Source organism: Musa acuminata, chromosome BXJ3-8, assembly GCF_036884655.1.
Source record: "Musa acuminata AAA Group cultivar baxijiao chromosome BXJ3-8, Cavendish_Baxijiao_AAA, whole genome shotgun sequence".
NCBI classification, from domain to species: domain Eukaryota; kingdom Viridiplantae; phylum Streptophyta; class Magnoliopsida; order Zingiberales; family Musaceae; genus Musa; species Musa acuminata.
In genome coordinates, this window is record NC_088356.1 from 35,626,727 (window position 1) to 35,649,538 (window position 22,812).

The 22,812-nt window shown below is 49.7% G+C and overlaps 23 non-coding genes and 1 pseudogene across 23 annotated transcripts; all 24 read right to left on the reverse strand.

Moving 5' to 3' along the window:
* Positions 1 to 7,221: 7,221 nt before the first annotated feature.
* Positions 7,222 to 7,361, reverse strand: LOC135647603 (5S ribosomal RNA; annotated as a pseudogene).
* Positions 7,362 to 7,909: 548 nt separating this feature from the next.
* LOC135647641 (5S ribosomal RNA) lies at positions 7,910 to 8,028 on the reverse strand. Its single transcript, XR_010500375.1, has one exon. It is a non-coding gene; the product is annotated as a 5S ribosomal RNA (ribosomal RNA).
* Positions 8,029 to 8,576: 548 nt separating this feature from the next.
* Positions 8,577 to 8,695, reverse strand: LOC135648075 (5S ribosomal RNA). The gene has a single exon (XR_010500766.1). It is a non-coding gene; the product is annotated as a 5S ribosomal RNA (ribosomal RNA).
* Positions 8,696 to 9,243: 548 nt separating this feature from the next.
* LOC135647497 (5S ribosomal RNA) lies at positions 9,244 to 9,362 on the reverse strand. The gene has a single exon (XR_010500234.1). It is a non-coding gene; the product is annotated as a 5S ribosomal RNA (ribosomal RNA).
* Positions 9,363 to 9,910: 548 nt separating this feature from the next.
* Positions 9,911 to 10,029, reverse strand: LOC135647434 (5S ribosomal RNA). Its single transcript, XR_010500172.1, has one exon. It is a non-coding gene; the product is annotated as a 5S ribosomal RNA (ribosomal RNA).
* A 548-nt stretch (positions 10,030 to 10,577) lies between these two features.
* Positions 10,578 to 10,696, reverse strand: LOC135647294 (5S ribosomal RNA). The gene has a single exon (XR_010500035.1). It is a non-coding gene; the product is annotated as a 5S ribosomal RNA (ribosomal RNA).
* Positions 10,697 to 11,243: 547 nt separating this feature from the next.
* On the reverse strand, positions 11,244 to 11,362 carry LOC135646306 (5S ribosomal RNA). Its single transcript, XR_010499063.1, has one exon. It is a non-coding gene; the product is annotated as a 5S ribosomal RNA (ribosomal RNA).
* Positions 11,363 to 11,910: 548 nt separating this feature from the next.
* On the reverse strand, positions 11,911 to 12,029 carry LOC135647018 (5S ribosomal RNA). Its single transcript, XR_010499764.1, has one exon. It is a non-coding gene; the product is annotated as a 5S ribosomal RNA (ribosomal RNA).
* A 548-nt stretch (positions 12,030 to 12,577) lies between these two features.
* Positions 12,578 to 12,696, reverse strand: LOC135647427 (5S ribosomal RNA). The gene has a single exon (XR_010500165.1). It is a non-coding gene; the product is annotated as a 5S ribosomal RNA (ribosomal RNA).
* A 548-nt stretch (positions 12,697 to 13,244) lies between these two features.
* On the reverse strand, positions 13,245 to 13,363 carry LOC135647428 (5S ribosomal RNA). The gene has a single exon (XR_010500166.1). It is a non-coding gene; the product is annotated as a 5S ribosomal RNA (ribosomal RNA).
* Positions 13,364 to 13,911: 548 nt separating this feature from the next.
* LOC135647272 (5S ribosomal RNA) lies at positions 13,912 to 14,030 on the reverse strand. Its single transcript, XR_010500013.1, has one exon. It is a non-coding gene; the product is annotated as a 5S ribosomal RNA (ribosomal RNA).
* A 548-nt stretch (positions 14,031 to 14,578) lies between these two features.
* LOC135646559 (5S ribosomal RNA) lies at positions 14,579 to 14,697 on the reverse strand. Its single transcript, XR_010499306.1, has one exon. It is a non-coding gene; the product is annotated as a 5S ribosomal RNA (ribosomal RNA).
* A 547-nt stretch (positions 14,698 to 15,244) lies between these two features.
* LOC135647306 (5S ribosomal RNA) lies at positions 15,245 to 15,363 on the reverse strand. Its single transcript, XR_010500047.1, has one exon. It is a non-coding gene; the product is annotated as a 5S ribosomal RNA (ribosomal RNA).
* Positions 15,364 to 15,911: 548 nt separating this feature from the next.
* On the reverse strand, positions 15,912 to 16,030 carry LOC135646368 (5S ribosomal RNA). Its single transcript, XR_010499121.1, has one exon. It is a non-coding gene; the product is annotated as a 5S ribosomal RNA (ribosomal RNA).
* Positions 16,031 to 16,578: 548 nt separating this feature from the next.
* Positions 16,579 to 16,697, reverse strand: LOC135647137 (5S ribosomal RNA). The gene has a single exon (XR_010499880.1). It is a non-coding gene; the product is annotated as a 5S ribosomal RNA (ribosomal RNA).
* Positions 16,698 to 17,245: 548 nt separating this feature from the next.
* Positions 17,246 to 17,364, reverse strand: LOC135647598 (5S ribosomal RNA). The gene has a single exon (XR_010500333.1). It is a non-coding gene; the product is annotated as a 5S ribosomal RNA (ribosomal RNA).
* A 548-nt stretch (positions 17,365 to 17,912) lies between these two features.
* LOC135647459 (5S ribosomal RNA) lies at positions 17,913 to 18,031 on the reverse strand. Its single transcript, XR_010500196.1, has one exon. It is a non-coding gene; the product is annotated as a 5S ribosomal RNA (ribosomal RNA).
* Positions 18,032 to 18,579: 548 nt separating this feature from the next.
* Positions 18,580 to 18,698, reverse strand: LOC135647305 (5S ribosomal RNA). The gene has a single exon (XR_010500046.1). It is a non-coding gene; the product is annotated as a 5S ribosomal RNA (ribosomal RNA).
* A 548-nt stretch (positions 18,699 to 19,246) lies between these two features.
* Positions 19,247 to 19,365, reverse strand: LOC135647609 (5S ribosomal RNA). Its single transcript, XR_010500342.1, has one exon. It is a non-coding gene; the product is annotated as a 5S ribosomal RNA (ribosomal RNA).
* A 548-nt stretch (positions 19,366 to 19,913) lies between these two features.
* LOC135647389 (5S ribosomal RNA) lies at positions 19,914 to 20,032 on the reverse strand. Its single transcript, XR_010500128.1, has one exon. It is a non-coding gene; the product is annotated as a 5S ribosomal RNA (ribosomal RNA).
* A 548-nt stretch (positions 20,033 to 20,580) lies between these two features.
* Positions 20,581 to 20,699, reverse strand: LOC135646364 (5S ribosomal RNA). Its single transcript, XR_010499118.1, has one exon. It is a non-coding gene; the product is annotated as a 5S ribosomal RNA (ribosomal RNA).
* A 548-nt stretch (positions 20,700 to 21,247) lies between these two features.
* Positions 21,248 to 21,366, reverse strand: LOC135647408 (5S ribosomal RNA). Its single transcript, XR_010500147.1, has one exon. It is a non-coding gene; the product is annotated as a 5S ribosomal RNA (ribosomal RNA).
* A 548-nt stretch (positions 21,367 to 21,914) lies between these two features.
* Positions 21,915 to 22,033, reverse strand: LOC135647266 (5S ribosomal RNA). Its single transcript, XR_010500007.1, has one exon. It is a non-coding gene; the product is annotated as a 5S ribosomal RNA (ribosomal RNA).
* A 548-nt stretch (positions 22,034 to 22,581) lies between these two features.
* LOC135647020 (5S ribosomal RNA) lies at positions 22,582 to 22,700 on the reverse strand. Its single transcript, XR_010499766.1, has one exon. It is a non-coding gene; the product is annotated as a 5S ribosomal RNA (ribosomal RNA).
* Positions 22,701 to 22,812: the final 112 nt, after the last annotated feature.

Genomic DNA, 22,812 nt, shown 5'->3' on the forward strand with positions numbered 1-22,812 from the left:
TACATAGCTACTGCTCTCTGCGCTTTTACGAACGAGTTCTGTGCAGTTTACGTTCACATCTTAATTCCATTTACAAACTGCAAACTGCTCTCTGCGCTTTTACGAACGAATTCTGTGCAGTTTACGTTTACGTCTTGATTCCATGTACAAACTGCAAACTGTCTCTCTGCGCTTACTGCGTTTAGACGTAAACTGCGCTTAGACGCAAACTGCGTTTAGACGCAAACTGCGTTTAGACGTAAGCTGCGTTTAGACGTAAACTGCGCTTAGACGCAAACTGTGTTTAGACGCAAACTGCGCTTAGACGCAAACTGCGTTTAGACGTAAATCTGCGTTTAGACGTAAATCTACGTTTAGACGTAAATCTGCGTTTTAGACGTAAAACTGCATTTAGACGTAAACTACGTTTAAATGTAAAACTGCGTTTTAGACGTAAACTGAGTTTGGACGTAAATCTGCGTTTAGACGTAAATCTGCGTTTAGACGTAAATCTGCGTTTAGACGTAAAACTGCGTTTAGACGCAAACTGCATTTAAACGTAAATTGTGTTTAGACGTAAACTACGTTTAGACGTAAACTGCACTTAGTCATAAGTTATCTTTGAGTCGGCTTTTGCTTTAAAACAGATTTTTATCGAACGAACGCAGCTTTTGTTTTTAATCGCTAAAAGATATCCGCTGCACTAATTCACCCCCCCCTCTTAGTGCTCTCGATCCTAACAATTGGTATCAGAGCGGGGTATTTCTCATTTCGGATTTACACCCGAGAGAAATGGCTCTTCAAGAGGGCTTATCGGTTGTTGGTCCACCGTTCTTTAACGGATTGGACTACACTTATTGGAAAACTCGAATGAGAGTTTTCTTGATTTCTCTGAATCTGGATTTATGGAATATTGTTGAAAACGGTTTTCAACTTCCCTCCAAACCGATGAACGAATGGTCGGATTTGGAGAAGAAGTATTTTTCTTTAAACGCAAAGGCTATGAATGCCTTATTTTGCGCTTTGGACAAAAATGAGTTCAATCGGGTTTCTTTGTGCGAAACGGCTTTCGATATTTGGCGTGCTCTTGAAATCACGCACGAGGGAACTAGTAGAGTCAAAGACTCGAAAGTTAATATTTTACTGCATGATTTCGAGCTTTTTCATATGAAACCAAGCGAAACCGTTGTTGACATGTACACCCGTTTTACGGATGTCGTCAATGGTTTAAAATCACTTGGTAAAAGCTTTTCGGATTTTGAACTCGTTAACAAAGTTTTGTGCTCACTTTCTAAAACTTGGGATTCAAAAGTAACTGCTATTCAAGAATCGAAAAACTTGAACCAATTTCCACTTGAAGAACTAATTGGTTCATTGATCACATATGAAATGACATGCAATGCACGTGAAGAACTTGAGAACCACCTTCCAAAGAACAGGAAGGATTTGGGACATAGAACATTTGAAGACCACTCGAGCATAAGCTCAAGTGATGGTGAACTTAAACTACAAATGAAACGAAAATTAAAAAGCAAAAAGAATCAAACTACTTGCTTTAAACGCAAGAAGAAGAACAAAAATTGGGATGAATCGAGCTCCTCCGAAGAAGAGAAAGTCAACAAAAGCAAGGCGGCAAACTACGCCTTAACAGCCCACAATGATGAGGTAATTGAAATCCCCCTAATTTATTTTGAAATTACTTGATGCTTTCATGATGTATTTTTCTCTTTTAGTTTAGAATTAATTTTCTTAAAAATTACATGTTAAAAAAAAAAATTATTATGATCATACTAAGTAATTTCGAAAATGATAATATTGCATATTTTATGATAAACAAATAAAATGATCTTGATTGAAAATATGAAATCATGGTTAAGAAGTAATAATGTGCATTACGTTGATTTCCATTGTTATTTCTCGATTTTGATTAAAGATCATGTTTGATTTGAAGAAATGCATAATGATGAAATTAAATATTTCGATTGACAATTTCATGCATGAGATATACATGATGATTTTTGTGATTGATGGTTTTATGATGAAATTCATTTTACGATCCTAAACGTTGATGCATGTTTTCATTTGACATAAATGAAAAGGCATGCTAACATGAAATCGATCACTTAAGATGAAACACTTAAAAAAAGGGAAGAAATATATGAATTGATGCTATAAACACTATGCTATGATTATCCCATGCTTGCATCATCAAGAGATATATGAATTGATGCTATGATTGCCAAATTTGCATTATGCCATGTTTGCATCATCATGTTAAGATATCAAGAACTTGCATCGTAATTCTACTTGATGATATCTTGCCATGTGATGAAATGCTACAATTGATAAACACTTGAAATGCAATCCTCTATCTTATTGATTTTTCAATAAATCTATGCTTGTCATATATGAATTTATTGAATATAATTTTGAGGATGATTTCAGATTTGACAAATGCTTGATTCGTATTTACGACATAAGATACACTTTAAATATGAATCATGCTTCAATCATGTTAAATGCTTCAATCATTTTCTATCTCTAGAGTTCTCGATTTTGATGAAATACAAGTGATAAATTTATTTATGATATCTTGTAAATTACTTGAATTATGAATGAGTTTTTATGATGTGTTAAAAGAATCACTTAAAAATAAAATGCTTTTCCCATCTTATCGAGATTAATGCATGATATTGTGTGAATCTCGAAATTGATTTTGATGAAATAGTAATAACGCTATTCATGTTATGAATCTCAAAAATGATAATATGCTTCATGTGATAATATGAATACACGAAACACTTATGATATGATTTTGATACAATTCCGTGTATTCATAAAATATTTATCTCCTCATCCAATAACTTTTCTTGATATTCCTTATGAGATGAAATGAAATAATGCATGAAATACAAATGAGGAGTTATTGATCATGCATGGTAGGATATAATTTGACAAAATTGATACCATCATGATATGGAACATTTATGATTTGCAATTATGCATGCAATACTTGTGCTTTCTAATTATGATGTGATGTATTGCATATGATGTAAATCATGATTTAAAATGCTATGAGTGCTAAGTTACACATTTTGAGAAGAAATTGCTATATTGAAACATTAATGTAATTATGAATGATGATATGATATTATGCATGTAATACTTCAACTTATGATAATGATGCATGCAATGATAAAATATTCATGATGAAAAATTGTCTTGACATTCATAACTTGATTATTCATCCTTTGTCATGATTTTGAAATCGTTGTAAAAGGAAAAAGAACTACAAAACTGTATTCTTCCTTTCTTTTTGACAATGACAAAGGGGGAGATAGCTAGCTTGCACAAGTTAAGAAGATGCAAAAACTTGATTGCTAGCTTGCCTATCTTAAGTAGCAAAGATTGCTAACTTGCTTATTTCAAGAAGCAAAAGTTGTCTTCTTGAACATCACCATCTTGAATATCTCAAGAAGCAAGACTTGCAACCTGCACATTACAATAGGAAGCAATAATCATGAGCCTACACAAGAAAGTTATCTTGCATTTGCTTTCGAAGTTTTTGCTAACTTGTATATCGCTAGCTTGTAGTCTAAAGAGAAGCGAAAAGTTGCTATCTCAAAAGAAGCAAAGGTGCTATCTTGCCTATCTCAAGAAGCAAAACATGCTAACTTGCGCATCTAGCAAAGTGGACGAAATTTTCATATTTCAAGAAGCAAGAGTTGCCTTCTTGAACATCTCTAATTTGCTAGCTTGCATGATGTAGAACTTGCTATCTTGAACATCTCTAATTTTCATACCAAGTGCTATCTTGTATGCTATAAAACTTGCATATCTAAAACTTGATAGCTTGAATATTCTAAGCATGAATCAACACTTGCTATATTTTCTAGCAAAATTGCATGATGATAAAACTTGATATTATGTTTTTCATGCAATGAGTTGAACCAATATCACAAACACTTGATTGTGATACTTCTCCTTTTTGTTGATGACAAAGGGGGAGAAGTATGTTGATGAAAGTATGTTGATGACATGACATGTGATGCATAAGTTTATGCATATGTTCATGTTGACGTGTTGCAAGTATTCATGATGAATATTGCAATGACTTGAATTCAGTTTGAATTCAAGGTTCTATCAATATGGCATATTGATAGGGGGAGTTTGTTTAAACTCTGGGAGTTAAGGTTAACTCCGATTATGATGACATGTTGCTTAGATTTTTGAATCTAAGAGTTTCTATCAATAAGGTATATTGATAGGGGGAGTTTGTTTAAACTCCGGGAGTTAAGTTTAACTCCGTCATCAAGTAGTTGTCATCATCAAAAAGGGGGAGATTGTTGAATCTCGTATTTTGATGATGAAACTCCTTGATATATGTTTATGATTTAATCTGCATTTTGAGTGAAGCAGGGTGCTTCGATCAGGATGAGACAATTAAAGCAGGAACATCATGTTGTGCCGGAGGAACATGTCAGAAGATTGGACGTCGGGCCGGTGGATCGGTCGACGTATCGACAGAAGGCTTCGGGTCGTGGACTCGGGCATCGGGCCAAGAAGAGCAGGTATTGTGCCAAGGATATCGGAGTTGCGGAGTCAACTGGCCGATTGGGCAATAGGCTGCAGGAAAGGACGATGCGCCGAAGAATCGGACGAAGCGTCGAGGGACCAATGACATGCCGGACAACTTGATTAATTGCTTAGGATTAATTGCCTCGATCGAAGTTTTTGTTTTTGTGTGTGCAGGATTAACTACGATGAAAGAAAGACAAGCAACAGGAGTTGCGCCGGAGTCAAGTTCATGATCACATTGGGAGTTCGAGAGTTCGACGGAAGTTCGGACGGTCGTCGGAGGTTCTGCGAGAACAGATCCGAGAAGTCCAGAAGCTTGCCAAGCGAAGCTCGTCGGAACTTGCCAAGTGGATCGTCGCAAAGTCCAAGAGTTTGCCGGAAGTCCGCAAGAGCATCACCGAGGGTTCATCGGATGATCGACGGAAGTTCGCCGGAAACTCGCCGGAAGGAGCGATTGACGCACCGAAGCAAAGCTGCAGAAGTTGTCTTAGATTTAATCGTAGTTAGCACGTTGATTAAGTTGGAAAATGGGAGGTGATCCCATTGGCTTAATCTTGGGGCAATTGGGCCCCTGAAAGACTGAAATTGGGCCGAATGGAATGAACCATTCGGACCCTGATTGCACCAGGAGGTGCAACCGCCCAGGCTAGGAGGTGGCACCGCCTGGGCTAGGCCTTCCAGCGAGACTGGGCGGTGCAACCTCCCCAGCCGGGAGGTGGCACCGCCAGAGCTCAGTCTTCGAGCAAGACTGGGCGGTGCAACCTCCCTAGCAGAGAGGTGGCACCGCCTGAGCTCAGTCTTCAAGCTAGACTGGGCGGTGCAACCTCCCTGACAGAGAGGTGGCACCGCCTGAGCTCAGTCTTTGAGCAAGACTGGGTGGTGCAACCTCCCTGGCAGAGAGGTGGCACCGCCTGAGCTCGGTCTTCGAGCTCTGCCAGGCGGTGCAACCTCTCCAGTCAAGAGGTGCAACCGCCTGATCCCGGAATTCCGGGATTTGATCGTTTTGAGCTCCAAATTTGAATTGGGTTGGGGCCTATAAATACCCCACCCATTCAGCACTGAGAGAGCAAGAACTCAAGCCGAAATCTTGATCTTTTCAGTGGTTCTTAGAGCTCAAAACTGCAAGTTTTCCTCCTCCTTCTGTTCTTCAAGTTTGAGTTGTAAAGAGAGGAGAGAAAACATGTGTAAGGGTTGTCTCCTGAGCCCGTCAAAAGGAGTGAATCTGTAAGAGGGTAGTTGGCCTTCGCCTATTGAAGGAAGGCTCCTAGTTGACGTCGGTGACCTCGCCGGTGGAGGAAGCCAAAAGTGGAGTAGGTCAAGACTGACCGAACCACTCTAAATCTCTGGTTTGCGTTTATTTTGAGCACTTTATCATTATTGCAAACCTCCTATATAGCTACTGCTCTCTGCGCTTTTACGAACGAGTTCTGTGCAGTTTACGTTCACATCTTAATTCCATTTACAAACTGCAAACTGCTCTCTGCGCTTTTACGAACGAATTCTGTGCAGTTTACGTTTACGTCTTGATTCCATCTACAAACTGCAAACTGTCTCTCTGCGCTTTTACGAACAAGGTTCTGTGCAGTTTACGTTTACGTCTTGATTTCATTTAGAACTGCAAACTGTCATCTGCGTTTAGACGCAAACTGCGTTTAGACGTAAACTGCGCTTAGACGCAAACTGCGTTTAGACGCAAACTGCGTTTAGACATAAGCTGCATTTAGACGTAAACTGCGCTTAGACGCAAACTGTGTTTAGACGCAAACTGCGCTTAGACGCAAACTGCGTTTAGACGTAAATCTGCGTTTAGACGTAAATCTACGTTTAGACGTAAATCTGTGTTTTAGACGTAAAACTGCGTTTAGACGTAAACTACGTTTAAACGTAAAACTGCATTTTAGACGTAAACTGAGTTTGGACGTAAATCTGCGTTTAGAAGTAAATCTGCGTTTAGACGTAAATCTGCGTTTAGACGTAAAACTGCGTTTAGACGCAAACTGCATTTAAACGTAAATTGTGTTTAGACGTAAACTACGTTTAGACATAAACTGCACTTAGTCATAAGTTATCTTTGAGTCGACTTTTGCTTCAAAACTGATTTTTATCGAACGAACGCAGCTTTTGTTTTTAATCGCTAAAAGATATCCGCTGCACTAATTCACCCCCCCCTCTTAGTGCTCTCGATCCTAACAGAAACCTCTCGAACGATCTCGGAATCGCCATCGTCGGATCTCTCCGATGCCCACGAGGCCGACAGCGTACCGGACACGGCAAGCGCGCGCCGAAACCATCCGGACTTTCTCGAACGAACTCGGAATCGCTATTGCGGCCCCATTCCGGAAAGCTCTCTCCAAGCCCCACGAGACTGATAGCGTAGCGGTCACGGCAAATTCCGAGGCCCAAAACCATCGCCTCGGAGGTCGACGGGAGAGGTTTTGGCCGCTCGGGGCGCAAAAAGGAGTGCAACACGAGGACTTCCCAGGGGGTCACCCATCCTAGAACCATATCTGATCATCGCATGTTTACGAAGAAATTTTTAGATGATGATTTCATTATTCTCCTACTATACGTTAACGATATATTTATTGTTGGCCATAATGCTGGAAGAATCGAAAAGCGTAAAGGAGAGTTAAGCAAGTCTTTTGGCCGCTCGGGGCGCAAAAAGGAGTGCAACACGAGGACTTCCCAGGGGGTCACCCATCCTAGTACTACTCTCGCCCAAGCACGCTTAACTTCGGAGTTCTGATGGGATCCGGTGCTTTAGTGCTGGTATGCGGTGCTTTAGTGCTGGTATGATCGCACTCGTTTTGTTTGCGTCCTCCCTCCCCTTTGTGCACGTCGCGGACGGCGTATCGACGACCGGAGCCCATTGCGCGCCCCGAAACCTCTCGAACGATCTCGGAATCGCCATCGTCGGATCTCTCCGATGCCCACGAGGCCGACCGCGTACCGGACACGGCAAGCGCGCGCCGAAACCATCCGGACTTTCTCGAACGAACTCGGAATCGCTATTGCGGCCCCATTCCGGAAAGCTCTCTCCGAGCCCCACGAGCCTGACTGCGTAGCGGTCACGGCAAATTCCGAGGCCCAAAACCATCGCTTCGGAGGTCGACGACAGAGGTTTTGGCCGCTCGGGGCGCAAAAAGGAGTGCAACACGAGGACTTCCCAGGGGGTCACCCATCCTAGAACCATATCTGATCATTGCATGTTTACGAAGAAATTTTTAGATGATGATTTCATTATTCTCCTGCTATACGCTAACGATATATTTATTGTTGGCCATAATGCTGGAAGAATCGAAAAGCGTAAAGGAGAGTTAAGCAAGTCTTTTGGCCGCTCGGGGCGCAAAAAGGAGTGTAACACGAGGACGTCCCAGGGGGTCGCCCATCCTAGTACTACTCTCGCCCAAGCACGCTTAACTTCGGAGTTTTGATGGGATCCGGTGCTTTAGTGCAGGTATGATCGCACTCGTTTTGTTTGCGTCCTCCCTCCCCTTTGTGCACGTCGCGGACGGCGTATCGACGACCGGAGCCCATTGCGCGCCCCGAAACCTCTCGAACGATCTCAGAATCGCCATCGTCGGATCTCTCCGATGCCCACGAGGCCGACCGCGTACCGGACACGGCAAGCGCGCGTCGAAACCATCCGGACTTTCTCGAACGAACTCGGAATCGATATTGCGGCCCCATTCCGGAAAGCTCTCTCCGAGCCCCACGAGCCTGACTGCGTAGCGGTCACGGCAAATTCCGATGCCCAAAACCATCGCTTCGGAGGTCAACGGCAGAGGTTTTGGCCGCTCGGGGCGCAAAAAGGAGTGCAACACGAGGACTTCCCAAGGGGTCACCCATCCTAGAACCATATCTGATCATTGCATGTTTACGAAGAAATTTTTAGATGATGATTTCATTATTCTCCTGCTATACGTTAACGATATATTTATTGTTGGGCATAATGCTGGAAGAATCGAAAAGCGTAAAGGAGAGTTAAGCAAGTCTTTTGGCCGCTCGGGGCGCAAAAAGGAGTGCAACACGAGGACTTCCCAGGTGGTCACCCATCCTAGTACTACTCTCGCCCAAGCACACTTAACTTCGGAGTTCTGATGGGATCCGGTGCTTTAGTGCTGGTATGATCGCACTCGTTTTGTTTGCGTCCTCCCTCCCCTTTGTGCACGTCGCGGACGGCGTATCGACGACCGGAGCCCATTGCGCGCCACGAAACCTGTCGAACGATCTCGGAATCGCCATCGTCGGATCTCTCCGATGCCCACGAGGCCGACCGCGTACCGGACACGGCAAGCGCGCGCCGAAACCATCCGGACTTTCTCGAACGAACTCGGAATCGCTATTGCGGCCCCATTCCGGAAAGCACTCTCCGAGCCCCACGAGACTGACTGCGTAGCGGTCACGGCAAATTCGGAGGCCCAAAACCATCGCCTCGGAGGTCGACGGCAGAGGTTTTGGCCGCTCGGGGCGCAAAAAGGAGTGCAACACGAGGACTTCCCAAGGGGTCACCCATCCTAGAAACATATCTGATCATTGCAAGTTTACGAAGAAATTTTTCGATGATGATTTCATTATTCTCCTGCTATACGTTAACGATATATTTATTGTCGGCCATAATGCTGGAAGAATCGAAAAGCGTAAAGGAGAGTTAAGCAAGTCTTTTGGCCGCTCGGGGCGCAAAAAGGAGTGCAACACGAGGACTTCCCAGGGGGTCACCCATCCTTGTACTACTCTCGCCCAAGCACGCTTAACTTCGGAGTTTTGATGGGATCCGGTGCTTTAGTGCTGGTATGATCGCAATCGTTTTGTTTGCGTCCTCCCTCCCCTTTGTGCACGTCGCGGACGGCGTATCGACGACCGGAGCCCATTGCGCGCCCCGAAACCTCTCGAACGATCTCGGAATCGCCATCGTCGGATCTCTCCGATGCCCACGAGGCCGACCGCGTACCGGACACGGCAAGCGCGTGTCGAAACCATCCGGACTTTCTCGAACGAACTCGGAATCGCTATTGCGGCCCCATTCCGGAAAGCTCTCTCCGAGCCCCACAAGACTGACTGCGTAGCGGTCACGGCAAATTCCGAGGCCCAAAACCATCGCTTCGGAGGTCGACGGCAGAGGTTTTGGCCGCTCGGGGCGCAAAAAGGAATGCAACACGAGTACTTCCCAGGGGGTCACCCATCCTAGAACCATATCTGATCATTGCATGTTTACGAAGAAATTTTTAGATGATGATTTCATTATTCTCCTGCTATACGTTAACGATATATTTATTGTTGGCCATAATGCTGGAAGAATCGAAAAGCGTAAAGGAGAGTTAAGCAAGTCTTTTGGCCGCTCGGGGCGCAAAAAGGAGTGCAACACGAGGACGTCCCAGGGGGTCACCCATCCTAGTACTACTCTCGCCCAAGCACGCTTAACTTCGGAGTTTTGATGGGATCCGGTGCTTTAGTGCTGGTATGATCGCACTCGTTTTGTTTGCGTCCTCCCTCCCCTTTGTGCACGTCGCGGACGGCGTATCGACGACCGGAGCCCATTGCGCGCCCCGAAACCTCTCGAACGGTCTCGGAATCGCCATCGTCGGATCTCTCCGATGCCCACGAGGCCGACCGCGTACCGGACACGGCAAGCACGCGCCGAAACCATCCGGACTTTCTCGAACGAACTCGGAATCGCTATTGCGGCCCCATTCCGGAAAACTCTCTCCGAGCCCCACGAGACTGACTGCGTAGCGGTCATGGCAAATTCCGAGGCCCAAAACCATCGCCTCGGAGGTCGACGGGAGAGGTTTTGGCCGCTCGGGGCGCAAAAAGGAGTGCAACACGAGGACTTCCCAAGGGGTCACCCATCCTAGAACCATATCTGATCATCGCATGTTTACAAAGAAATTTTTAGATGATGATTTCATTATTCTCCTGCTATACGTTAACGATATATTTATTATTGGCCATAATGCTGGAAGAATCGAAAAGCGTAAAGGAGAGTTAAGCAAGTCTTTTGGCCGCTCGGGGCGCAAAAAGGAGTGCAACACGAGGACTTCCCAAGGGGTCACCCATCCTAGTACTACTCTCGCCCAAACACGCTTATCTTCGGAGTTCTGATGGGATCCGATGCTTTAGTGTTGGTATGATCGCACTCGTTTTGTTTGCGTCCTCCCTCCCCTTTGTGCACGTCGCGGACGGCATATCGACGACCGGGCCCATTGCGCGCCCCAAAACCTCTCGAACGATCTCGGAATCGCCATCGTCGGATCTCTCCGATGCCCACGAGGCCGACCGCATACCGGACACGGCAAGCGCGCGCCGAAACCATCCGGACTTTCTCGAACGAACTCGGAATCGCTATTGCGGCCCCATTCCGGAAAGCTCTCTCCGAGCCCCACGAGACTGACTGCGTAGCGGTCACGGCAAATTCCGAGGCCCAAAACCATCGCCTCGGAGGTCGACGGGAGAGGTTTTGGCCGCTCGGGGCGCAAAAAGGAGTGCAACACGAGGACTTCCCAAGGGGTCACCCATCCTAGAACCATATCTGATCATCGCATGTTTACGAAGAAATTTTTAGATGATGGTTTCATTATTCTCCTGCTATACGTTAACGATATATTTATTATTGGCCATAATGCTGGAAGAATCGAAAAGCGTAAAGGAGAGTTAAGCAAGTCTTTTGGCCGCTCGGGGCGCAAAAAGGAGTGCAACACGAGGACTTCCCAGGGGGTCAACCATCCTAGTACTACTCTCGCCCAAGCACGCTTAACTTCGGAGTTCTGATGGGATCCGGTGCTTTAGTGCTGGTATGATCGCACTCGTTTTGTTTGCGTCCTCCCTCCCCTTTGTGCACGTCGCGGACGGCGTATCGACGACCGGAGCCCATTGCGCACCCCGAAACCTCTCGAACGATCTCGGAATCGCCATCGTCGGATCTCTCCGATGCCCACGAGGCCGACCGCGTACCGGACATGGCAAGAACGCGCCGAAACCATCCGGACTTTCTCGAACGAACTCGGAATCGCTATTGCGGCCCCATTCCGGAAAGCTCTCTCCGAGCCCCACGAGACTGACTGCGTAGCGGTCACGGCAAATTCCGAGGCCCAAAACCATCGCCTCGGAGGTCGACGGGAGAGGTTTTGGCCGCTCGGGGCGCAAAAAGGAGTGCAACACGAGGACTTCCCAGGGGGTCACCCATCCTAGAACCATTTCTGATCATTGCATGTTTACGAAGAAATTTTTAGATGATGATTTCATTATTCTCCTGCTATACGTTAACGATATATTTATTGTTGGCCATAATGCTGGAAGAATCGAAAAGCGTAAAGGAGAGTTAAGCAAGTCTTTTGGCCGCTCGGGGCGCAAAAAGGAGTGCAACACGAGGACTTCCCAGGGGGTCACCCATCCTAGTACTACTCTTGCCCAAGCACACTTAACTTCGGAGTTCTGATGGGATCCGGTGCTTTAGTGCTGGTATGATCGCACTCGATTTGTTTGCGTCCTCCCTCCCCTTTGTGCACGTCGGGGACGGCGTATCGACGACCGGACCCCATTGCGCGCCCCGAAACCTCTCGAACGATCTCGGAATCGCCATCGTCGGATCTCTCCGATGCCCACGAGGCCGACCGCGTACCGGACACGGCAAGCGCGCGCCGAAACCATCCGGACTTTCTCGAACGAACTCGGAATCGCTATTGCGGCCCCATTCCGGAAAGCTCTCTCCGAGCCCCACGAGACTGACTGCGTAGCGGTTACGGCAAATTCTGAGGCCCAAAACCATCGCCTCGGAGGTCGACGGGAGAGGTTTTGGCCGCTCGGGGCGCAAAAAGGAGTGCAACACGAGGACTTCCCAGGGGGTCACCCATCCTAGAACCATATCTGATCATCGCATGTTTACGAAGAAATTTTTAGATGATGATTTCATTATTCTCCTGCTTTACGTTAACGATATATTTATTGTTGGCCATAATGCTGGAAGAATCGAAAAGCGTAAAGGAGAGTTAAGCAAGTCTTTAGGCAGCTCGGGGCGCAAAAAGGAGTGCAACACGAGGACGTCCCAGGGGGTCACCCATCCTAGTACTACTCTCGCCCAAGCACGCTTAACTTCGGAGTTCTGATGGGATCAGGTGCTTTAGTGCTGGTATGATCGCACTCGTTTTGTTTGCGTCCTCCCTCCCCTTTGTGCACGTCACGGACGGCGTATCGACGATCGGAGCCCATTGCGCGCCCCGAAACCTCTTGAACGATCTCGGAATCGCCATCGTCGGATCTCTCCGATGCCCACGAGGCCGACCGCGTACCGGACACGGCAAGCGCGCGCCGAAACCATCCGGACTTTCTCGAACGAACTCGGAATCGCTATTGCGGCCCCATTCCCGAAAGCTCTCTCCGAGCCCCACGAGACTGACTGCGTAGCGGTCACGGCAAATTCCGAGGCCCAAAACCATCGCCTCGGAGGTCGACGGGAGAGGTTTTGGCCGCTCGGGGCGCAAAAAGGAGTGCAACACGAGGACTTCCCAGGGGGTCACCCATCCTAGAACCATATCTGATCATCGCATGTTTACGAAGAAATTTTTAGATGATGATTTCATTATTCTCCTGCTTTACGTTAACGATATATTTATTGTTGGCCATAATGCTGGAAGAATCGAAAAGCGTAAAGGAGAGTTAAGCAAGTCTTTTGGCAGCTCGGGGCGCAAAAAGGAGTGCAACACGAGGACGTCCCAGGGGGTCACCCATCCTAGTACTACTCTCGCCCAAGCACGCTTAACTTCGGAGTTCTGATGGGATCAGGTGCTTTAGTGCTGGTATGATCGCACTCGTTTTGTTTGCGTCCTCCCTCCCCTTTGTGCACGTCACGGACGGCGTATCGACGACCGGAGCCCATTGCGCGCCCCGAAACCTCTCGAACGATCTCGGAATCGCCATCGTCGGATCTCTCCGATGCCCACGAGGCCGACCGCGTACCGGACACGACAAGCGCGCGCCGAAACCATCCGGACTTTCTCGAACGAACTCGGAATCGCTATTGCGGCCCCATTCCCGAAAGCTCTCTCCGAGCCCCACGAGACTGACTGCGTAGCGGTCACGGCAAATTCCGAGGCCCAAAACCATCACCTCGGAGGTCGACGGGAGAGGTTTTGGCCGCTCGGGGCGCAAAAAGGAGTGCAACACGAGGACTTCCCAGGGGGTCACCCATCCTTGAACAATATCTGATCATCGCATGTTTACGAAGAAATTTTTAGATGATGATTTCATTATTCTCCTGCTTTAAGTTAACGATATATTTATTGTTGGCCATAATGCTGGAAGAATCGAAAAGCGTAAAGGAGAGTTAAGCAAGTCTTTTGGCAGCTCGGGGCGCAAAAAGGAGTGCAACACGAGGACGTCCTAGGGGGTCACCCATCCTAGTACTACTCTCGCCCAAGCACGCTTAACTTCGGAGTTCTGATGGGATCCGGTGCTTTAGTGCTGGTATGATCGCACTCCTTTTGTTTGCGTCCTCCCTCCCCTTTGTGCACGTCACGGACGGCGTATCGACGACCGGAGCCCATTGCGCGCCCCGAAACCTCTCGAACGATCTCGGAATCGCCATCGTCGGATCTCTCCGATGCCCACGAGGCCGACCGCGTACCGGACACGGCAAGCGCACGCCGAAACTATCCGGACTTTCTCGAACGAACTCGGAATCGCTATTGCGGCCCCATTCCGGAAAGCTCTCTCCGAGCCCCACGAGACTGACAGCGTAGCGGTCACGGCAAATTCCGAGGCCCAAAACCATCGCCTCGGAGGTCGACGGCAGAGGTTTTGGCCGCTCGGGGCGCAAAAAGGAGTGCAACACGAGGACTTCCCAGCGGGTCACCCATCCTAGAACCATATCTGATCATTGCATGTTTACGAAGAAATTTTTAGATGATGATTTCATTATTCTCCTGCTATACGTTAACGATATATTTATTGTTGGCCATAATGCTGGAAGAATCGAAAAGCGTAAAGGAGAGTTAAGCAAGTCTTTTGGCCGCTCGGGGCGCAAAAAGGAGTGCAACACGAGGACTTCCCAGGGGGTCACCCATCCTAGTACTACTCTCACCCAAGCACACTTAACTTCGGAGTTCTGATGGGATCCGGTGCTTTAGTGCTGGTATGATCGCACTCGTTTTGTTTGCGTCCTCCCTCCCCTTTGTGCACGTCGCGGACGGCGTATCGACGACCGGAGCCCATTGCGCGCCCCGAAACCTCTCGAACGATCTCGGAATCGCCATCGTCGGATCTCTCCGATGCCCACGAGGCCGACCGCGTACCGGACACGGCAAGCGCGCGCCGAAACCATCCGGACTTTCTCGAACGAGCTCGGAATCGCTATTGCGGCCCCATTCCCGAAAGCTCTCTCCGAGCCCCACGAGACTGACTGCGTAGCGGTCACGGCAAATTCCGAGGCCCAAAACCATCGCCTCGGAGGTCGACGGGAGAGGTTTTGGCCGCTCGGGGCGCAAAAAGGAGTGCAACACGCGGACTTCCCAGGGGGTCACCCATCCTAGAACCATATCTGATCATTGCATGTTTACGAAGAAATTTTTAGATGATGATTTCATTATTCTCCTGCTATATGTAATGATATATTTATTGTTGGCCATAATGCTGGAAGAATCGAAAAGCGTAAAGGAGAGTTAAGCAAGTCTTTTGGCCGCTCGGGGCGCAAAAAGGAGTGCAACACGAGGACTTCCCAAGGGGTCACCCATCCTAGTACTACTCTCGCCCAAGCAGGCTTAACTTCAGAGTTCTGATGGGATCCGGTGCTTTAGTGCTGGTATGATCGCACTCGTTTTGTTTGCGTCCTCCCTCCCCTTTGTGCACGTCACGGACGGCGTATCGACGACCGGAGCCCATTGCGCGCCCCGAAACCTCTCGAACGATCTCGGAATCGCCATCGTCAGATCTCTCCGATGCCCACGAGGCCGACAGCGTACCGGACACGGCAAGCACACGCCGAAACCATCCGGACTTTCTCGAACGAACTCGGAATCGCTATTGCGGCCCCATTCCGGAAAGCTCTCTCCGAGCCCCACGAGACTGACAGCGTAGCGGTCACGGCAAATTCCGAGGCCCAAAACCATCGCCTCGGAGGTCGACGGGAGAGGTTTTGGCCGCTCGGGGCGCAAAAAGGAGTGCAACACGAGGACTTCCCAGCGGGTCACCCATCCTAGAACCATATCTGATCATTGCATGTTTACGAAGAAATTTTTAGATGATGATTTCATTATTCTCCTGCTATACGTTAACGATATATTTATTGTTGGCCATAATGCTGGAAGAATCGAAAAGCGTAAAGGAGAGTTAAGCAAGTCTTTTGGCCGCTCGGGGCGCAAAAAGGAGTGCAACACGAGGACTTCCCAGGGGGTCACCCATCCTAGTACTACTCTCACCCAAGCACGCTTAACTTCGGAGTTCTGATGGGATCCGGTGCTTTAGTGCTGGTATGATCGCACTCATTTTGTTTGCGTCCTCCCTCCCCTTTGTGCACGTCGCGGACGGCGTATCGACGACCGGAGCCCATTGCGCGCCCCGAAACCTCTCGAACGATCTCGGAATCGCCATCGTCGGATCTCTCCGATGCCCACGAGGCCGACCGCGTACCCGACACGGCAAGCGCGCGCCGAAACCATCCGGACTTTCTCGAACGAACTCGGAATCGCTATTGCGGCCCCATTCCGGAAAGCTCTCTCCGAGCCCCACGAGACTGACTGCGTAGCGGTCACGGCAAATTCCGAGGCCCAAAACCATCGCCTCGGAGGTCGACGGGAGAGGTTTTGGCCGCTCGGGGCGCAAAAAGGAGTGCAACACGCGGACTTCCCAGGGGGTCACCCATCCTAGAACCATATCTGATCATTGCATGTTTACGAAGAAATTTTTAGATGATGATTTCATTATTCTCCTGCTATATGTTAATGATATATTTATTGTTGGCCATAATGCTGGAAGAATCGAAAAGTGTAAAGGAGAGTTAAGCAAGTCTTTTGGCCGCTCGGGGTGCAAAAATGAGTGCAACACGAGGACTTCCCAGGGGGTCACCCATACTAGTACTACTCTCGCCCAAGCACGCTTGACTTCGGAGTTCTGATGGGATCCGGTGCTTTAGTGCTGGTATGATCGCACTCGTTTTGTTTGCGACCTCCCTCCCCTTTGTCCACATCACGGACGGCGTATCGACGACCGGAGACCATTGCGCGCCCCGAAACCTCTCGAACGATCTCGGAATCGCCATCGTCGGATCTCTCCGATGCCCACGAGGCCGACCGCGTACCGGACACGGCAAGCACGCGCCGAAACCATCCGGACTTTCTCGAACAAACTCGGAATCCCTATTGCGGCCCCATTCCGGAAAGCTCTCTCCGAGCCCCACGAGACTGACTGCGTAGCGGTCACGGCAAATTCCGAGGCCCAAAACCATCGCCTCGGAGGTCGACGGGAGAGGTTTTGGCCGCTCGGGGCGCAAAAAGGAGTGCAACTCGAGGACTTCCCAGGGGGTCACCCATCCTAGAACCATATCTGATCATTGCATGTTTACGAAGAAATTTTTAGATGATGATTTCATTATTCTCCTGCTATACGTTAACGATATATTTATTGTTGGCCATAATGCTGGAAGAATCGAAAAGCGTAAAGGAGAGTTAAGCAAGTCTTTTGGCCGCTCGGGGCGCAAAAAGGGGTGCAACACGAGGACGTCCCAGGGGGTCACCCATCCTAGTACTACTCTCGCCCAAGCACGCTTAACTTTGGAGTTCTGATGGGATCCGATGCTTTAGTGCTGGTATGATCGCACTCGTTTTGTTTGCGTCCTCCCTCCCCTTTGTGCACGTCGCGGATGGCGTATCGACGACCGGAGCCCATTGCGCGCCCCGAAACCTCTCGAACGATCTCGGAATCGCCATCGTCGGATCTCTCCGATGCCCACGAGGCCGACCGCGTAGCGGACACGGCAAGCGCGCGCCGAAACCATCCGGACTTTCTCGAACGAACTCGGAATCGCTATTGCGGCCCCATTCCGGAAAGCTCTCTCCGAGCCCCACGAGACTGACTGCGTAGCGGTCACGGCAAATTCCGAGGCCCAAAACCATCGCCTCGGAGGTCGACGGCAGAGGTTTTGGCCGCTCGGGGCGCAAAAAGGAGTGCAACACGAGGACTTCCCAGCGGGTCACCCATCCTAGAACCATATCTGATCATTGCATGTTTACGAAGAAATTTTTAGATGATGATTTCATTATTCTCCTGCTATACGTTAACGATATATTTATTGTTGGCCATAATGCTGGAAGAATCGAAAAGCGTAAAGGAGAGTTAAGCAAGTCTTTTGGCCGCTCGGGGCGCAAAAAGGAGTGCAACACGAGGACGTCCCAGGGGGTCACCCATCCTAGTACTACTCTCGCCCAAGCACGCTTAAGTTCGGAGTTCTGATGGGATCCGGTGCTTTAGTGCTGGTATGATCGCACTCGTTTTGTTTGCGTCCTCCCTCCCCTTTGTGCACGTCGCGGACGGCGTATCGACGACCGGAGCCCATTGCGCGCCCCGAAACCTCTCGAACGATCTCGGAATCGCCATTGTCGGATCTCTCCGATGCCCACGAGGCCGACCGCGTACCGGACACGGCAAGCGCGCGCCGAAACCATCCGGACTTTCTCGAACGAACTCGGAATCGCTATTGCGGCCCCATTCCGGAAAGCTCTCTCCGAGCCCCACGAGACTGACTGCGTCGCGGTCACGGCAAATTCCGAGGCCCAAAACCATCGCCTCGGAGGTCGACGGGAGAGGTTTTGGCCGCTCGGGGCGCAAAAAGGAATGCAACACGAGGACTTCCCAGGGGGTCACCCATCCTAGAACCATATCTGATCATTGCATGTTTACGAAGAAATTTTTAGATGATGATTTCATTATTCTCCTGCTATACGTTAACGATATATTTATTGTTGGCCATAATGCTGGAAGAATCGAAAAGCGTAAAGGAGAGTTAAGCAAGTCTTTTGGCCGCTCCGGGCGCAAAAAGGAGTGCAACACGAGGACTTCCCAGGGGGTCACCCTTCCTAGTACTACTCTCACCCAAGCACGCTTAACTTCGGAGTTCTGATGGGATCCGGTGCTTTAGTGCTGGTATTATCGCACTCGTTTTGTTTGCGTCCTCCCTCCCCTTTGTGCACGTCGCGGACGGCGTATCGACGACCGGAGCCCATTGCGCGCCCCGAAACCTCTCGAACGATCTCGGAATCGCCATCGTCGGATCTCTCCGATGCCCACGAGGCCGACCGCGTACCGGACACGGCAAGTGCGCGCCGAAACCATCCGGACATTCTCGAACGAACTCGGAATCGCTATTGCGGCCCCATTCCGAAAAGCTCTCTCCGAGCCCCACGAGACTGACTGCGTAGCGGTCACGGTAAATTCCGAGGCCCAAAACCATCGCCTCGGAGGTCGACGGGAAAGGTTTTGGCCGCTCGGGGCGCAAAAAGGAGTGCAACACGAGGACTTCCCAAGGGGTCACCCATCCTAGAACCATATCTGATCATTGCATGTTTACGAAGAAATTTTTAGATGATGATTTCATTATTCTCCTGCTATACGTTAACGATATATTTATTGTTGGCCGTAATGCTGGAAGAATCGAAAAGCGTAAAGAAGAGTTAAGCAAGTCTTTTGGCCGCTCGGGGCGCAAAAAGGACTGCAACACGAGGACTTCCCATGGGGTCACCCATCCTAGTACTACTCTCGCCCCAGCACGCTTAACTTCGGAGTTTTGATGGGATCCGGTGCTTTAGTGCTAGTATGATCGCACACGTTTTGTTTGCGTCCTCCCTCCCCTTTGTGCATGTCGCGTACGGCGTATCGACGACCGGAGCCCATTGCGCGCCCCGAAACCTCTCGAACGATCACGGAATCGCCATCGTCGGATCTCTCCGATGCCCACGAGGCCGACCGCGTACCGGACACGGCAAGCGCGCGCCGAAACCATCCGGACTTTCTCGAACGAACTCGGAATCGCTATTGCGGCCCCATTCCCGAAAGCTCTCTCCGAGCCCCACGAGACTGACTGTGTAGCGGTCACGGCAAATTCCGAGGCCCAAAACCATCGCCTCGGAGGTCGACGGGAGAGGTTTTGGCCGCTCGGGGCGCAAAAAGGAGTGCAACACGAGGACTTCCCAGGGGTTCACCCATCCTAGAACCATATCTGATCATTGCATGTTTACGAAGAAATTTTTAGATGATGATTTCATTATTCTCCTGCTATACGTTAACGATATATTTATTATTGGCCATAATGCTGGAAGAATCGAAAAGCGTAAAGGAGAGTTAAGCAAGTCTTTTGGCCGCTAGGGTCGCAAAAAGGAGTGCAACACAAGGACTTCCCAGGGGGTCACCCATCCTAGTACTACTCTCGCCCAAGCACGCTTAACTTTGGAGTTCTGATGGGATCCGATGCTTTAGTGCTGGTATGATCACACTCGTTTTGTTTGCGTCCTCCCTCCCCTTTGTGCACGTCGCGGACGGCGTATCGACGACCGGAGCCCATTGCGCGCCCCGAAACCTCTCGAACGATCTCGGAATCGCCATCGTCGGATCTCTCCGATGCCCACGAGGCCGACCGCGTAGCGGACACGGCAAGCGCGCGCCGAAACCATCCGGACTTTCTCGACCGAACTCGGAATCGCTATTGCGGCCCCATTCCGGAAAGCTCTCTCCGAGCCCCACGAGACTGACAGCGTAGCGGTCACGGCAAATTCCGAGGCCCAAAACCATCGCCTCGGAGGTCGACGGCAGAGGTTTTGGCCGCTCGGGGCGCAAAAAGGAGTGCAACACGAGGACTTCCCAGGGGGTCACCCATCCTAGAACCATATCTGATCATTGCATGTTTACGAAGAAATTTTTAGATGATGATTTCATTATTCTCCTGCTATACGTTAACGATATATTTATTGTTGGCCATAATGCTGGAAGAATCGAAAAGCGTAAAGGAGAGTTAAGCAAGTCTTTTGGCCGCTCGGGGCGCAAAAAGGAGTGCAACACGAGGGCTTCCTAGGGGGTCACCCATCCTAGTACTACTCTCGCCCAAGCACGCTTAACTTCGGAGTTCTGATGGGATCCGGTGTTTTAGTGCTGGTATGATCGCACTCGTTTTGTTTGCGTCCTCCCTCCCCTTTGTGCACGTCGCGGACGGCGTATCGACGACCGGAGCCCATTGCGCGCCCCGAAACCTCTCGAACGATCTCGGAATCGCCATCGTCGGATCTCTCCGATGCCCACGAGGCCGACCGCGTACCGGACACGGCAAGCGCGCGCCGAAACCATCCGGACTTTCTCGAACGAACTCGGAATTGCTATTGCGGCCCCATTCCGGAAAGCTCTCTCCGAGCCCCACGAGACTGACTGCGTAGCGGTCACGGCAAATTCCGAGGCCCAAAACCATCGCCTCGGAGTTCGACGGGAGAGTTTTTGGCCTCTCGGGGCGCAAAAAGGAGTGCAACACGAGGACTTCCCAGGGGGTCACCCATCCTAGAACCATATCTGATCATTGCATGTTTACGAAGAAATTTTTAGATGATGATTTCATTATTCTCCTGCTATACGTTAACGATATATTTATTGTTGGCCATAATGCTGGAAGAATCGAAAAGCGTAAAGGAGAGTTAAGCAAGTCTTTTGGCCGCTCGGGGCGCAAAAAGGAGTGCAACACGAGGACTTCCCAGGGGGTCACCCTTCCTAGTACTACTCTCGCCCAAGCACGCTTAACTTCGGAGTTCTGATGGGATCCGGTGCATTAGTGCTGGTATGATCGAACTCGTTTTGTTTGCGTCCTCCCTCCCCTTTGTGCACGTCGCGGACGGCGTATCGACGACCGGAGCCCATTGCGCGCCCCGAAACCTCTCGAACGATCTCGGAATCGCCATCGTCGGATCTCTCCGATGCCCACGAGGCCGACCGCGTACCGGACACGGCAAGCGCGCACCGAAACCATCCGGACTTTCTCGAACGAACTCGGAATCGCTATTGCGGCCCCATTCCGGAAAGCTCTCTCCGAACCCCACGAGACTGACTGCGTAGCTGTCACGGCAAATTCCGAGGCCCAAAACCATCGCCTCGGAGGTCGACGGGAGAGGTTTTGGCCGCTCGGGGCGCAAAAAGGAGTGCAACACGAGGACTTCCCAGGGGGACACCCATCCTAGAACCATATCTGATCATTGCATGTTTACGAAGAAATTTTTAGATGATGATTTCATTATTCTCCTGCTATACGTTAACGATATATTTATTGTTGGCCATAATGCTGGAAGAATCGAAAAGCGTAAAGGAGAGTTAAGCAAGTCTTTTGGCCGCTCGGGGCGCAAAAAGGAGTGCAACACGAGGACTTCCCAGGGGGTCACCCATCCTAGTACTACTCTCGCCCAAGCACGCTTATCTTCGGAGTTCTGATGGGATCAGGTGCTTTAGTGCTGGTATGATCGCACTCGTTTTGTTTGCGTCCTCCCTCCCCTTTGTGCACGTCGCGGACGGCGTATCGACGACCGGAGCCCATTGCGCGCCCCGAAACCTCTCGAAGGATCTCGGAATCGCCATCGTCGGATCTCTCCGATGCCCACGAGGCCGACAGCGTACCGGACACGGCAAGCGCGCGCCGAAACCATCCGGACTTTCTCGAACGAACTCGGAATCGCTATTGCGGCCCCATTCCGGAAAGCTCTCTCCGAGCCCCACGAGACTGACTGCGTCGCGGTCACGGCAAATTCCGAGGCCCAAAACCATCGCCTCGGAGTTCGACGGGAGAGTTTTTGGCCTCTCGGGGCGCAAAAAGGAGTGCAACACGAGGACTTCCCAGGGGGTCACCCTTCCTAGAACCATATCTGATCATTGCATGTTTACGAAGAAATTTTTAGATGATGATTTCATTATTCTCCTGCTATACGTTAACGATATATTTATTGTTGGCCATAATGCTGGAAGAATCGAAAAGCGTAAAGGAGAGTTAAGCAAGTCTTTTGGCCGCTCGGGGCGCAAAAAGGAGTGCAACACGAGGGCTTCCTAGGGGGTTACCCATCCTAGTACTACTCTCGCCCAAGCACGCTTAACTTCGGAGTTCTGATGGGATCCGGTGTTTTAGTGCTGGTATGATCGCACTCGTTTTGTTTGCGTCCTCCGTCCCCTTTGTGCACGTCGCGGACGGCGTATCGACGACCGGAGCCCATTGCGCGCCCCGAAACCTCTCGAACGATCTCGGAATCGCCATCGTCG